The 13,064-nt window shown below is 39.5% G+C and overlaps 1 protein-coding gene across 4 annotated transcripts in view; it reads left to right on the top strand.

The window, feature by feature from the left end:
* The window catches only part of NDST2 (N-deacetylase and N-sulfotransferase 2), a 132,288-nt gene that overhangs the window by 31,721 nt on the left and 87,503 nt on the right, over positions 1–13,064 (top strand). The window contains exon 1 of one of the 4 annotated variants that reach the window (XM_050336307.1): positions 10,663–10,850. The exons of the other annotated variants lie outside the window; for them this stretch is intronic. The gene's annotated coding sequence lies outside the window, so the exon portion shown is untranslated. Of the gene's footprint in view, positions 1–10,662; positions 10,851–13,064 lie in introns of those variants that run through there. 4 annotated transcript variants of the gene reach the window in all.

Genomic DNA, 13,064 nt, shown 5'->3' with positions numbered 1-13,064 from the left:
AGACCCATAATTCTGTATTTTTCAATAGAATCACAGATAATGAAACTCCTCTATTTCTACAGTAGTACTGGTTGTCACATCAAGCATTAGAGTATGGTATTTGTAGTGAGGTTAAGGACCCTTTCAGGGTATTTTCTCCGTTAGTACAAAGTGCTCATTTTGCTGTCTAATAAAGTAATTTTTCATTTTTGATACATCAACCATCACAAGGAAATGTTGAAACAGTTTTTCTGCCTTGCACTTTGTTTTTTCAAGGAATGTAGGAGAGTTTCAGTGTGTTGACTGCTGAAGACTTGTTTGCATAAATGCGTTGAGAAAAGAAGTCAGTATGCAGTAAACTCAAGTACCTTAAATCATGCTATAGGCTTCTTATTCAGAAAAAAAGTTAAGCTGAATTTGCTGTGTGTTTGGCTTTCTTTCCAAGTGCCCAAAGAATAAAGACTCCCTCCATGTATGTAAAGGGATTTTGTAGCGATCTCCTCTATTGATCGCAGTGATGTATTTGATTCTGCAGAAGTCATACAGTAAATGCAAAAGTTCTTCATGTTTGTCACTTAAATTTTCTCACCTCAGTGTTGTGGCATGGACTTTGTTGGTTGTTCAGAGTCCTAAGAGCAGACTTTGCTAGAGGTTACATTGTAATTAGCATCTGCCTGATTAGAGTAACCTAATTATGGTCTTAGAGTTGTACTAGAAATGTACTAGAAATTGTGATTAGAAATGCACAATGGATGATAATACTGACAATATTATGTAAATACCTATTGTTACCTGGACTTCAATGTGCAGTGTGTTGTAGTCACTTTAAAGGGTAAGAAAGGATGCAAGAGAAAGAAAGGGGCAGAGAGTTACATACATAAATGAGAAGTACCATATAAAAATGATTCAAAGTTTAAAAATGTGAAACATAACAAATCTGAAGTAATATATTTTGGAAGTACTGAATGCATTAGGTAATTTAAACCCTCCTTTTTTTTCATTTCTTTATGCAAGAACAAAAAGTTATTCAGAGGAGCTGAGCAGAAGCAACGCTAAATTACTAACAGGAGGTATTATTTATTATGCCCAAATTTGTTCGTGGAACTCCTGGCCATGCTTATTTCTGAGATGTGAATGGGAGTTAGTGGGCTTGGGCATGCATGACTGAAAAGAGGGGAAAAAAAGAGCCAGATAGAAAAATACAGTACAATATGTGAGTCAAGTTTTAAAAACTGATTATTTCCATGACCATTTTAGTTTAGGATTTATTGAAACTTCTCAGAAGTGGTGGAATGGCTTATTTCAAGGTAAACTCCAGCTCTGAATTGTCTTCTGTACTATTACATAGTTTCCTTGATATTGTGAACTAATATAATTAATTACCAGGGAAACAGTGCATCAAAATTCACTCTGTTTCTGGAACATGCTTTTTGTGGAAGAGGATCAAACTTATATTTGAGCTGTTTTCTTGCTCTTTTTTTCTTCAGCTGAAATGTTCTGTCTTGGCGTAAGAAGAGGTCCCCCTTGCTTTTGCTGTCTGTATTGTAACTTCAGTAACTAAATTTGAGGCTTACTTTCCAAGACAGTACAGGTGAGGAAAAGCAGCAACATGAAGTGGGTAAATGCATCACTGGAACGTGGTGAGGAGAGAGAAGGAGAGAGTGATGTGGTGATGAAAGGCAAAACATGCCCTGGAATAAGCATCTAAATAAGCACAGAGAGAATGTTTGTGTGGTGGGGAGGGAGTTGTCTCAAAGAGCTGTGTTTGTTCCCTTGAGGCTACCTTGTGCTATAACTGAGCCAACATGTCAAAGTGAAGTATGTGCTGAGCTTTGGGAGCGGGGGAAAACTGCTTCTTCTGCACATACAGGGCTTAGATGAACCCATCTTACAGCGATAATAAACGCTCTGCTTTTGCACTGCTGAAGCCACAACCCAACAGAACAGCTATCCAACCAAGCTCTATAGCTGATGTTTCTCTAAGAAGTGCTTTAAATCTGTGTTTGGTTGGGAAGCTATGAATAATTGTCTCTGCCTTTGCTTTTGATGCGAATGTGAGTGAAGATGCTGAACAGAGGGGAACGTGACTGAATGCACTATTGAGATACAGGCAAAACAGGCTGAAAGGGTCTTCCTTAATTTTTTTCTAAATCTCAGAGAAACAAATGTCTATATGTCCTATCGTATTTCTTAAGTTGGTGTAATGTTTTGGGGATATACTGCGTTTTCTCTGTTGTCTGATTTTTGTGTTTTAAATGGACGGCAAAGGGATGATTACAGCCCCCTTGTCCTGGCAGTTAGTTGCAGCCTTTGGCTGTGTGACTTCATGCATGATGCTGCACTGGCAGCTTTCTCCTTGGCCATAGCTCACTGCAGCATTGCCCTAGGAATTCATATGAACTTGAAAATCTTTAAAGCCAGTGTTTCCAAGCTAACAAGCTAATTTTGTCTTGATTGTTTTTTATGTAGAGTCTCTACCTTTGGCGCGTTCGTATTTTATAAATCACGCTTACTGACATATTTGATGTTCTGATTGTTTCCATAGTGACAGCAATGGCAGAACCTGCAAAAGGAAGGTGACAGCATTGTATTTTCAAGATTAACTGTTTCACAGAGGAATGGTTTGAGGGGGTGGGAATACAGGGGATTTTTTCAAGCAGTCACAGAATATTTAGTAGTACTTACTTGGAGGTCAGAGAGAAAAGGTTTGGTTTGGTATTTTGGCATTTATTTGTGTGGGGAAGCAATGAAGCACAAGGTCAGCCTAGATAACTTGAGATATTTTCAGCAACATCTCATTTCTTGCTGCTCCAAAAGGTGATGAAATTTCAAAATGCAGAAAACCACAATTACAGGTTATCTTCACAGGAGATGTAGAAGTTAACATACCTGTGAGAAAATGTGTAGCATACTCCTTGTTTCATAATTTCTTCCTTCCAAATTAATAACCTAAGTGCAGGAAGCTTTTAGCATTAGAAATCATGCACTTTCAAAGCCATTAGTGAGAGCTTCAACCTGCTTTTTTATTCCCCTCTGGTGAAATCAGCTACCTTACTTTATTTTCTGGAAACAAGGCTTTATTCCCTTTCATTATATATCATATTATTTGTGTTTGTTAGTAAGATACCTTCAGAGAATACAGGCATTTGATTAGAGTCCATGCTGCAACAGAGAGGGTTGTTTTAAAGCATTTTGTAGGAGACACAAGCTTCTCTAATTTGTTCTTTTATAGTTAGTGTTGATACTTCTTCCTGTGGTGCAGTCATTTGAGGAAGTTGCCTGAATTATCATGTTTGCACACCGTTCTTATATCAGCACAGACAAGAAAGAGGAGAGCATGTGAGAGATGCTTGTAAATAATTTCAGATGTTTTCATTCAGTAACTAACCTTTTCCTCTGAAGCATTTGGCAGGATTCTGGTTGAGTCACCATCCCTGGAGGTATTTAAAAGATGTACGGCACTTAGGGATGCCAAGTCTTGGTTTAGTGGTGGACTTGACAGGTAATGGTTGGATTGGATCTTAAAGGTCTTTTACAACCAGAATAATTCTGTGATTCAAAGCATGCTTTCCCTTCCCACCCTACCACAGTGCCCAGGCTCTGCATCTGGTTTTGGACCTTTACCCAGGTCGTTCTGCTGAGGAAGAGTAAGTCAGCCTGTGCTGCCTCTCTTCAGGTGGCAGACACATCCTCCAGCCCTGGGGAAATCAAGCAGGCTGGTAGTAAGACACAGGTGCTACACTCCAATTTAACACATTGTTAAATTCATATCTCTTATGCCTTCCAGCCAAAATATGGCATCATACTGTAAACTGAATGTGTGTTACATCTTATTACGCTGGGGAAGAGAAGGCGGCAGCTGGGAGCGTGTGTTGCTTTATAAGTTGCAGAAGTTACTTGGTTATCTGTGCCTGAGGTGTCTTAGGTCACATTGGTACCTCAGCTGGTTCTTTCATAATTTTGGTGTCTTGGGAGTGGAGTGCATAAAATATATAATATATGGTGGTTCTTTATCTGCAATGTTTTGGTCAGCTGGCATGCTGAAAAGTGTTTGATTCTGATTGTCCATTTACCTGAATGAAGGGGATGTTCCCCTGTTTTGTACCAGCAGGAATCATTGTGTAAAACAGGAAAGTGGTTTAGAAATCATGGGAGCAGTTAGCTGTAGCAGAAAGGGTGAAGTGTATTGTGTATTTGTTCTAAATACTCTTATTTGTAGAATGATACAGAATTAAGTGAAATCAATTTCTTCTTAAGAGATAAGTTCATTTCAAGATACTTAAGTTGATGAAATGCTGACTTAGTGGAAAATAAGGTTGGTTAGGATGTGTTCTCTCCACTCCCCCACTGCCCCCTACCCAAAAAAATCCCCAACCCATTGTTTTTGTGTTATTTACACTGATGGACTGTTAAGGCATAGCTTAATGCTGTGCCTTAAGTAGTGTCCTGTGTCCCAAGCATGTGTTGGACATCACTTGTATTTCAGTAGCATTATAAATGTAGATAGAAACAGACATTTAAACATGCCTCTGTCATGTGAAACATCTATTTAATTTCTTCATCTGTAAAACTCACAGATTAAAATTTGCAGCCTTTTCTGATCCCCCTTAGACTGAAAGGGTGATGTTTTTTTCTTCTTTACACCACTAGTGACAGCAGTTAGTGCTGATTCATTTGCACTGACCCCCCTGCTTCTTGTTGAAAGATGGCTTTATTTGCAGAGGTATCACGGTGTGTGCTTAATTTGGCTTGCAGATTCTCCGTTTTAATCTTATAGGTAAAATCCTAGAGGAAATTGGGAACAAAAAGAAAAAAAACCAACCAAAAACGAAACCAACTATTCACATGTAAATTTACCCATTAAAGCCATGGACCATGTAGATTGAGATAGTATTATATTAATTTCTTGAAGTAGAACTTTCCCTTAAATCTTGCAAAAACATCTGCAAAGAAGAAAGCATCTCTTATACGTCTTTTGCTCCTGGTTCCAATTACAGGCAGCTGTCTGATTTATTCTCAGTGAAAACAGCTAATTGTGCCCTTGTAAGCTCTTTCAGTTTAGAGGAACATGTATTTATTTGCATGAAAATGTTTGCATGTGAAATACTGAAAACCTTTACTGCAGATACAACATTTCAGAGTTCAAAACATATATCCCTCTAATGCTCTTTTAAAAGCTGTTCATTTCCTGGCTGATAGCTTTTACCTCTCCATGTGTCATTAATGTTTAGTGGTATTGCAAGTTCTCGGATAGCAGATTGAGGTGACATTGTATGTTGAGATAGCATCAGCCAAACAAATTTTTAGGAGTCTTGCAGTCATTTGCTCTCTGTCTCTTATGAAACATGAAACTCTTGTAAAACAAAGGATTTTGCATTTATTCATTTGGTTTCTAAAATAGTGGAGATGATTTAATGGGTGATGTTGAATGTGAGTTCGTGCTTTATGAACAGTTTTAAAAACACTCTAATTAAAAAAAAAAAAAAAAAAAATTAACCTCAAGTATGTTAAAATTTCAATCTTTAACCTTATGGGAATGGTCTGAATAAATAATGCTGATTGTTTTGAAGAGCCTTTTATTAAAGTCTTCTCTTTGATTAATTTTGTGGCACACTTGAAATTAGGAAGCTATTGATTGATTGGGTTAGTATAATTTCACTTACTAGAGAAATACGTTTTGATAAAATTGCATGTATGAAGTCTATCCCTCCCATTTTGGGGTGGTGTGTCTGCAGTAGGAAATGACTGATAATTCAGTGGCACGGTGTATTCTTTTATTGATGACACAGACATCGTGTCATCAGGTCAGCTCAGGCTGTGTACTCTGTCCATATTCATTCCTACCTTGAAATGACTTGTATTGAGAATAGCTCAGAGATGTCTCAGCCATGGTTGTCAATTTAAATCAAAATGCTTTGGCTTTCCAAAATGCTGTCCTCAGAATTTTTGAGGTCTGGACAATTTTTGTGTGCTTTCTAATCATGTTTTTTAGTGTTTTTTATTCCTAGAAACCATTTTAATATATGCTTTGAAAAATTCATGTGTAGTAGTTTTATTGTTTTGTCCTCTGAATCGTTACCATTTCAATACCTGTCTTTTTTCCTTGTTCTTTTTTACTTCTGCATTTCAACCAGGTAAAATATGAGTTTTATCCCATGATTCTCGTACATGTAAATTTGTACTTCTTTTTGTATGTTTACTAGAAATTGTCTTTTGTTAACCTGGGATGAAATTGGAAATGGTACACCAAAAAATAAATGTTCCTTTCCCACAGCAGATGAGCTTTCAACATTAACTGGAACTTCAAAGCTGCTAACCTAACAACAGCATAAATTATTTCAGTGATGGTGAGTGCTTTCTGACCTGAAATAAAAATGGGTGTTTATTCCTTAGATGGTTATTGTTCTGTTTAATCCCAGAAATAAAAATTTCTTCTTTAAAAGAAACAACCATCATACCCCAAAAACCCCAAAAGAAAAAACCAAGCAAAACCAAAAGCACTGGACTTTAGTCTTTTGCCCTGCTGACTTGATAAATGCCCTCTTTTGTTTTTGTTGTCTTATTATTCTGGGACTAAAGAGTTGTGGATTTTATGAAATAGGAGGGGATTGAGGACCAGAAGTGTACTGATGAAGAGTGACTCGTGGCTGCCCTGCCAGTCCCCACACTGCTGTGGCTTGTAGGGATGTTTGCTGTTGTGTTAATTTATGGCATATTATCATTCTCTGTGAGTATGTGTGGATACAGGGTATCTGATTGACTGAGCTCCCCTCAAGGCTGGGAGCAGGAACAGGAGAGAATTTGGTCTCTGACACTTCTACAGTCAGGTGATTCAGTCTAGGGCTGGGGTATCTCTGTTGTATTAAAACACATTTCAAGTCATCTTCTCTTGGGCATTCTACATTCTGGCTTAGTCTCTGCTGTGTTGGTCGGTGGATGAATACTTAACTCAAAACATGACATATTTGCTAAGTTTTAATGCATCTATTTTCCTTTTTAATGGAGAAAAGGATTACTCATTTTCCTGTTTAATGTGGTACTTGAGGGAATAGCTGTAAAAAGCATTCTGCTGCTAAATCATGTCACCTGGTATGCCGGGGTGCATTAGGAAGAGCATTGCCAGCAGACTGAAGGAAGTGATCCTGCCCCTCCACTCAGCCCTTAGGCTGCTTCTGGAGTGCTGTGTCCAGATCTGGATTTCCCAGTACAAGGCAGACAGGGAGGTCCTGGAGCAGGTCCAGTGGAGGGCTATGAAGATTAATTAAGGGAGTGGAGCATCTCTTATGAGGAAAGGCTGAGGGAGCTGGGCCTGTTCAGCCTCGAGAAGAGACAACTGGGAGAGGACCTCATCAATACCTGTCAGTATCTGAAGGGAGGGTGTCAAGAGGATGGAGCCAGGCTCTGCTTGTGGTGCCAAGCAACAGGATGAGACGCAACAGGCAGGAACTGATGCACAGAAAGTACCACCTGAATATGAGGAAGAACTTTACGGTATGGGTGACTGCAGACTGGAGCAGATTGCCCAGAGGGGTTGTGGAATCTCTCTCAGTGGAGATATCTAGGGACCACCTGGATGCAATCCTGTACAATATGCTGTAGGATGACCCTGGTTTAGCAGGCAAGTTGGACCAGATGACCCACTGTGGTCCCTTCCCAACCTTACCCATTCTGTGGGATTCTGTGTTACAGTGAAGTTACTTCACATGTTAGTTTCTGGTAGGCATGGCAAAGTTTTCAGAGCAGGCATCTGCTTGAAGGAGGTGAATTTAGTTCTGGATTCACAGCTTTGGGAGCAGAAGATCTATTTGTTGCCTGAGCAGGTGCAATTCAGGGTGCTATGATGTGTCACTGCCAGTGCTGTCCTAATGAAGTTCACCGCTGCTTCACTTCTCTATAAAGTTGCTGCCAGCTGAGATGGTAGTTTTTGTAATCCAAGAGCTGTGTGGAGACCACCAAACTTGATCAGAACCCAAGACAGCTTTGTTCTCAGCCAGCCTGAAGCTATTGATGTATTCCAGCTTTTATTATTGCCTGACAGGCACACATGGTGGGCAGTCCTTTGAATCTTGGCCGTACTGTACTGTTTATTATTCTGTTTTGGGAAGCTGGATAAGACCTTGATTTTGTGTGGGCACACTTCACTCCTCACTTCAGTACTACTTGGTAGGGTGCCTTTTGAGATGCTGGTTTTAGGCAATTCATAGTAGATTTGTTTCCAAGATTTGTATCTCTGTGTATCTTATTGGTGAGACACATCCCCATTCCCTTTCTGGTGGCTGTAGGAGAACACACAGTAGGGTGTGGTTGGTACAGCTCTCTGCTCTTGGGCTGCTTTTTCACATTTCTGAATGTTTGTAATATTGGTCAGTATATTCTTCCTTGCCTAGAGCATGCTGCTAGAACAGATTTGGGAAGGCTCTCCATTTCTAAAGGTATAGTTTTTGGATCACAGGAAGACAAGTGGATGATGTTAATAGATGGCAAGTCTTTGAAGTACGTTAGAATCAACTTCAGAGAGAAAGAAAATCCCTTCCCTGAGCTGCAGATAAACAACAATGCTTTCAAACCTTCAAGAGGATCAAGGTGAAACTGAGTGAACAGCAAGTGCAGGGAAGATGATTCTGCTTTGTGAGAAGTGGCAAAAATACCTTCTTTCCTTTTTGTGCTCCTGTAACAAAGCAAAATAACAAAGTACTCTGAGATTGTTCTATGAAAGGAACATAAAAAGCTTTTTATGTTAAATACCCTCATCTTAATAGATGTGGGTAGAATATATTTTAAAAGGGATGGAAGTATCTCCTTGAAATTCTGAAATATCTTTAAAACTAGCTGAAAAGAACTGAATCCATCTGATCATGCAGGTGCATTCAACAGTGTTTATTTGGTTATATAGACTTGTAGGAGTGTGTCACTCCCACTTCAGTTGGCTTTGACTGGGATAGAGAGAATGGACCAGTCTTGTTTCTCATTTTCTTGTTAAATTCTTTAGGAAAAAAAGGAAAATATTTCTAAACCATAAACCTGAAGTACATTGCCAAAGGTAAATATGCCCCCCCTTAACCTAAGGAAAAAACTGTCTCAGGAAGGTAAGTTGGAGAACAGTAGCAACTGGCTGCAGAAGTAAAGTGACTGTAGGATTGTTCCCTCTGAGGTTCCCTTCTGGTTTTTTCCAAGAATCAGTGTCTTGGAAGACTAAGGAAAAAATTAAACATTTTTACAGAGGAGGGAAGTATTTTTCAAAAGTGAGAATGTGTTCACATGGCTTTGAAATGATTGGTGGTGGATAAAGGATGAAGTTCAGTGGACAGGGATGTGTATTAACGTGCCTTATGGGCTGCAGTGTCCTGAATGGTAAATAAAGACTTAGGTCTTACATGTAACAAAAAGATAAGATAATAATATAGGTTATAAAAAAAGTACCACACAACTACATGTCCCATATGCAATACAAAAGTGAGAACAAACTCCAAATTTGTAAGATGGTGGGTTTGGGTGAGGGAGGGAGATTTGAATGTGTTCTTCAGGAAAGAATCAGTGTAAAGAAATGAGAAAAAAATAAGATGGCAGCAGCCAGGATTTGCAGAGCTTTTCAGTCCTTTGTTTGGTTATCTTCCATAAGTGCTTTAGCCAGAGACTCTTTTCAGTAGCTGCATGGGGCCGGCTTGGAACACAAATGTGCATGAATCCAAATGTAATTTCCCTGTTGTGCACATTCTAGCTGTGACAACTCAAGTTATGAATGTAAAATAGTAGGGAAAAAAGTTCAGAAGATAGCCAGGCCTAAAATGTTAATAAGAACTGACTTTCCATGAGATCCTGTGAGCTCAGCAAAGGTGCTACCCGAATTTTAAGTCTAACTACTCCCATGCTTCATTTTGGTGTGCCCCAGAAAAGAATAAACATCTTGTTTTTATGTGTGCATCTAAGAGGTTTGACACGACAGAGGTAACAAACGTTTTATTCCATGTAAGATGCAGAGCAGACAAAGAGTGATGCTAATTCTCCACTCCAGTTTGTGGTCAGCACTGGCACAGACTGAGTCGGCATCAGTGGCTTTGATCTACAGACAAGAAATACTGTACAGGCAATGACAGTATCTTTTCCCTTTCAGACAGTTCTGTTTTCTGTGGGGCACTAATCTGCAGTTTTCCCTAATTCCCAGTGTTCAGAAGGCATTTGTCTTTCCTCTGGGGAGGACTGGTGCAGAATAAGGGACTTCTTTCCCCCACATCAGTACACTGCTCGCAGAAAGGGCCCCTCATCGTGGCCATGGGACAGCTTGTCTTGGGGACTGTGCAGGCAAGGAAAGGGCTTTTTCCCTCTTCTGCATGCAACTTGCACAGCAAAGAGAAGTTGCGAAGTTTGCAACTTTCCCTGCGTCTTCAACATCAGATTTTCCCGGGTCTGTACTCTCTCTCTCTCTTTTTTTTTTTTCCCAACCTCCTTCCATCTCTTGTTACCATGGAGAATGAAATGCCTGTTCCATTCAAGTTGTCGGCTGAATAGGTTTTGAGGTTGATGGATGGTGAGAATCTCTTATCCCTCCTTCTCCAAACACCGCCCCTGCCTGGTTCTTGACATTTCACTTGCCAGAGACTGGCAATCAGCGAGTGGGAGCTGAAAAGGAGGCTGGCAGTGTCCTGCTGAGATGCTCTTTCAGTTCCGTGGATGAAATCAGCAGCCGTGAGGAGGTCTTAAGGACTTCGGTGCAGAGCCTTGTCCTCAAGCTGACTGAGGCATGAATGCTCACTTGAGTGCACGTTCTTGCTTCCCCAAAGCACCCAGGGAAAGAAGGATTCATGTACGAGACTTACTGCTGCTTATGACTGTGTTTCAAGGGGTGATGTAACCTCTGCAATGTAAAGGGAAAGGTAAGAAATTAATGAATACAACATATGCTCTGGCATAACCTGTTCCTCGTATATACTTCTTTTAGCCTTCATCTTCGTGCCATGTTACACTAGAAGTGGGATTTCTTTGCTGCAGTCTGACTTGCCTGGTTTCCTGACTGCTATGCTGAAGTTAGCAGGAGACACTGTGTTTAGTGGGGTTCCAGGAGTCACTGTGTGCACCAGCTGCCTACGCGTGGTATCAGTGTCAAAACAGCTTTCTGAGTAAGGTATCTTTGAATAATAAATATGTGTAGCTGTGATATTGACAGGCCCAAAGTTGAAATGTGATGTTGGGGATACTGTTGAAGTGCAATGAGTATAGCTACAAAGCAGAAAAATCAAAACAATAGCATTGTAAAGTTACACAGAAAATATTTCTTTGTTGTGATTTATTTTAGTGCAGGATAACTATAGTTTCAGAGTGCACCAGGAGAATTTTCAGCTTGTGCTGAAAGGCTTAAGCTTGTCCATTTAAAGCAGGGGTTGTTTTGACTGATAAGCACCTAATAGTAGTGGTTTGGGAGAAGTGAATACCTGGCATTGTTCAATACGTGTGTGGATTTTGCTGCTGGAAGTAACATTAGTAAATGTTATAACTTCAGAATTTAAATTCTGACATTTTTTTTCCAACTAGGAGCATTCCACAAACATAGACCTGTTGAGAGAGGAGAAAATATATTTGTGAGCTTTCTGTTAAAACCTGTTGTGTCAGAGCTGTACCAGCACAGGAAATAATACTGTTGGTATACTTTAGTATGTGGCATTTCAATTTGTTTGAGATCTTATGTGGAAATTTGTCTTGGTGCTTTTGAACAGCTGTGCTTGGTAAGTGACTGTGAACTTTCTTTCAACACATCTTTTCAGCACCTTGCACTAATAAATATTTCCACACCTTCCACATATTCCTAAACTTGCTAACCAAATACATCTTGCCACACAACCACCAGCAGTTTTTGCATCTGTCTTAGCCCCTCAAGAGTTCACTTCCCATTTAATGCTTTATGTGCTGTTTGTTGTTGGATTGTTGTCTCCCTGCTGGAGTTTTCCTACTGTGCAATTGCTCTTTCTGTTGCGCAAGCCGCTTCCAAAATGCTAGGATGTTAACTGTTTGACCACTGGTGTGTTAAAAGGGAATTTTTAATTCTTGCATCAGAAAGGCATCTGTGTGTGTCAGTACATCCAAAATAAATATATGTCTATGAAATACGTCTGAATATACCATCCAATTCCTTAAGTAGTGCATTGTAGAGATTGTAGTAGTATTTTTGCCCCCAAAGCTTAGGATTCCCTGGAGGGATGCACGCACAGAGGATTCGATAGCCTGTGACTTTCAGTCATACAAACAATATGCGATAACATGCAGGACTTTGATTTCCTGGTTTGAACTTGATTGGCTGAGGTACTGTAGGAAAAAATAGATTTTCAAAAATACACCACCAAAGCAGCTTCTTTTTACCATAAATACGTCACACATGTCAGATGGAGCTGAGAGAAAGTGATACAGGGAGGAAAAAAGGGGGGAAGTCCGTTGGGACACAGTGTGATACTGTAATTTGGGCTTAGCTTCCTAATAGGCACTCAGCTTCGTGTTACCATTTGTAAGGGATGGGGAAAGAGTAAGTATTTGTTTTAACATGGTTATTTTGAGTGAGCAGCAACAGAATCAGCATCAAGGCTTGCATGTGCTTTTCCATTTATTCCATTAATCTGCTGGAGTTTTTTGATTTAGCTATTACCTTCTCTGTGAAAAAAAAATACTCCTACCTGCTTATGAGCTTGTATGAGATAAAATCACAGATCTTTCTCTCCCACTCTGTGAGGATTGTTATGCTAAAAATTTTCAAGGCTGTCAAAAATTTTTCTGGGTATTGATGACAGGTTTTAAATTCTGGAAAAAAGATTTTCCAGTTTTCAGCCTGGATGTATATATATATATATATATAAATTTACTTTGCCCTCTGAAATGCCTCTATTTTCCCTCATTAACATCAACCTTTACTTGATTAGGGTCTTTTGATTTTTATGTTTTCCCTGAGGAGAATACAATTAACTTAATAAACTTATTGTTGTTATTAGGGCATATCTTGTAGCTTCTCTGCTTCATTCCATCTGGTCTTTAGTTAAACTATTCTTGGGAAAATTATTCATGTCCCCCTAGTTTTAGATTCAGAGTTTGATTCTTTTTTCTCCTCC

Source organism: Myiozetetes cayanensis, unplaced genomic scaffold (assembly GCF_022539395.1).
Source record: "Myiozetetes cayanensis isolate MyiCay16 unplaced genomic scaffold, myiCay2020 scf10, whole genome shotgun sequence".
Lineage (NCBI taxonomy): Eukaryota > Metazoa > Chordata > Aves > Passeriformes > Tyrannidae > Myiozetetes > Myiozetetes cayanensis.
Note: the sequence above shows the minus strand (reverse complement) of the source record. Positions and strands in the feature narration are given on the sequence as shown.